Raw genomic sequence first — 3,668 nt, 5'->3', positions numbered from 1 at the left:
TATTTCTATAAGGGTAACTTCTAAAGAAATTTCTATATTAACATTTACATAAGTATTAATATATTACATAACGTTTTCCTGTATTTATCATATAATTTAATACATAATTGGTCATTAAAATCAATCATAAGATGTTTTTGCAGAATATTTATACCACGTAGCTTACGAGATTGTTCCAATTGCACACAGACTCAATTGTATATTGCCAACCGGTGCTCTGCTTTATCTAGTGAATTACTAAATCCAACTAAATCTACACCAATCATTACACTCCGTGTCCAATCGGGCTTTGTGCAATTCGGTTTCATCCCTTACAACAGAGTTTTTGTTTCTTTTCTTATGGCTCGTGTAGACCAGGGCGATGTGCGACGCAATACGTGATATATGACCAGCGATATCTAAAGTATTGGTATTTCGTTAAAACTAAACGCTTATTGGATATCGCGCGTCGCATATCGTATATTGTTTTAAGAAAGCGGGTCACTCTGGCGGCACTGTCAAGCATTGTTGAAGATAAATCTTCAAAACGATTGTATATTACAAAGTTGACTTAATAAAAGATAATTAATTTGTTTGTTCTTACAAAACTTTGGATTTCGAATTCTGCATTAATGGCACAAACTTTCAAACTTATATTAATAAATTAATATTCGATTATCCGGATATATACTAATGAAATCCAGCTATCTGGCCGGATTGTAAAAAGATGGTCGGATAAGCCGGATACCGGATAGTTGCCGGATATCCGGCACATCCCTAGTCAAAAACGATGTTACCTAATCTTTGTTTTGCTAGCGTCGGTTAGAGAAAATAGCTATCGTTAAAATGTTATATCTTTCTTAAGACGTGGGTACTCAAGGTTTTTTCAATTACTATGTGACGCTAAGATTTCAATGTATCCAGAGAGCACATTTTTATCATAGTAAGTACTTTGTACTTTTGCAAGAAAGATGACAGTTTTCACGCTTTGTCGCTCAATGCGTATGTAAAATGATTAAACTTTGCTAATTTATATCTCAGCGACTGTGTGGGTAAAAATTTTTTTATAATTGCAAAAAATTTGTTGCTCTTTGCTCTTTGTTCTACAATATAAAAAAACTTCAGGATTATAATATAGTATACAGCGTACTTAACGTATTCCCTTAAATTTAAACATCGGCGTTGACCAATCTAACGACACTATACCAATATTTACCGGCTTTATTGTTCGCATGTGTCCTTAATTTTTTCGCATTATTAGTCTCACAGACCTTAAACAAATTTTACCAACGTGCTACTTGGCGTCTACTGTGCTAATCAGTTTGGGCGACCTGGAGATCGACAGAAGAAATCAAAAACTTCTTTTCTTTCGTAGTTCGATGTTTCTTTCTTTTCTTCTTCGCATAAGGAGCAAATGAAATTCTTACAGGATCTGGGAAATCCTAGATATGTGTTCTAAAGTTAAAGACGTCTCTAAACATGTAAGTATGTGTGTATGTTGCTAAAGTTACATTATTGAAATAGTACTTGCTATGTAAAAGACTAGGTCTATGGAATTCTGTTAACTAAACATTTTTTTATTTAGTTTAAGGCATACTACAAATCTGTAAAGTTTGAATGATCTTTCTATAATATTCTGTGTGTGTACGCATGTGTAGGTATATGTGATACCAATTTGACAAACATAAATTTATATACAGTTTGCACAATATTTACATCACAATTTTACACAAAATTAACAAAATGTCTTTAAGATAAATTTGAAAAATAACTTTTCATTCTGATGCTTAATCTTTTTTGTATAAAAGCAGTCTTGGTAATTGTATACATTAGGGGAGCCACCAAGATAGAAATGCGTGATGTTTCATCACAATGTGACTTCATACTATGACTCCAATTTGATACTTTTTTAAAGATCATTACGTGATCTCATAACATGAGCACTAGATGCACACAAATGATGTACAAATTATGTTGCAAATTCTTGACATGATGTTGATTATTATTATTAAATGAGGTATTTTTGTGACATCATAACATGTCTACATTCTGAGGCGCATATAAGCCCGCATCGGTGTCTATTCTTGTCCTCATGCTTGAAGATACATGAATACAATATGAACTCAGAATAAACACATTTTTCTATCTGGACACTTCCGATGAGCTCTTCCTTGACAGTATATATATTGAGGACAGTATATAGTATTGAGGATACATTTCTAAGTAACATTTCAAATAACATTTTTCAAGTAACATTATTCAAGTAACATTTTTTATGTGTCGTTTATTGTTTGTTAGTTATTAAAAAAATTTTTTTTTAAGTAGAACGTAATTTTTGCACACAATGTATATGGAAATATGGTAAACAGTACACATAATGTGGAGCCCCTTCCCCCGCAATCCTTCTCCAAAAAACTAACCCTAATTTAACTCATCATGTACGGTTTGTTAAATAGTTATTAAAACATTTCTTTTATAAATGGATTGTAATTTTTGCACATAATTTATATGGAAATATGATAAATAGCACACGTATATGCGCAGGGGAAGAGCTCCGTCTCTCCTCTCGCACTTCATCCCCAAAGAAACTAACCCTAACTTAATCTAATCCAACTTAGGGTGTTTACGATAATTCCAGTTGGAGTTAGTACAAGTTAGTTTCACTAGAGCCGAGAAATATGATAGGCACAAGCATCTAGTATTTTCATGATTTATGACAACTCAATGCTGTCCGATAAATCGAGTAGAGTAGAGCAGCCCTATCCGACTCAAGATTTAGCCTGTCTAGTTAATGACTAAAAGTTGTAGATGGCTCTACGATCAAGTTGGCCGGTGACTAAAAGTTGTAGATGGCTCTACGATCAAGTTGGCCGGTGTAACTGGGCAATTGCTGGGTAGATCAATTCCGTATCTTTTAAAAGAACGATGAAATTATCATTAAATATTTTTTGTCTTATATAAGGTGTAGTAAAAAGAAATCCATTATTTTTGCATGAAAATGAAGGCTCTATTTAGTATAATTAGAATGATCCGATTTAAGTCAAATATGCACCGTTTTGTTCGATAACTTGTTGCCATTTTGAAGGTAATTCCATTATGCCTCTCTTATAGAAACCCTTGTCGCTATTGGCAAAAAACTGGGACAGTCGATTTTTACAAGCTTCTCTTGAAGCGAATTTTTCACCAGCAAAATCATTCGCCATAGACAGGAACAGGTGGTAATCACTTGGTACCAAGTCCGGACTATAAGGTGGATGCATAAGAACCTCCCAACAAAGTTCCCGGGGGGAGCGGTGCACTTGGACATAATGCATTTGGACACAGCCAATCACAGCACCGTGTGATTAGAGACATTTGTAGGGTCCCTTGGAACAGCGACTTGTGATTGGACTGTGTCCAACTGATATACACCCGTTCCCGGAGCTTCTGGCGAGTCACTATCGATGTGTGTGGCCTGGCGTTGTCGTGATGGAACACAATTCCTCTCCTATTGGCCAAAGCTGGCCGCTTCTGGGCGATTGATTCCTTCAGACGGTCCAATTGTTGACAGTACAGGTCCAAATTAAGAGTTTGGCCGTAGGGGAGCAGCTCATAGGATGATTCCCTGCCAATCTCACCAAACAGAGCAAAGCCTTCCTGACCGTCAATCCTGGCTTGGCCACCGTTTGCGCCGGCTCACCGCGTTTCGA

The sequence above is a fragment of the Odontomachus brunneus genome, unplaced genomic scaffold (genome assembly GCF_010583005.1).
Source record: "Odontomachus brunneus isolate Ranch 3 - 2012 unplaced genomic scaffold, Obru_v1 Obru_scaffold_206, whole genome shotgun sequence".
NCBI lineage: Eukaryota > Metazoa > Arthropoda > Insecta > Hymenoptera > Formicidae > Odontomachus > Odontomachus brunneus.
Note: the sequence above shows the minus strand (reverse complement) of the source record.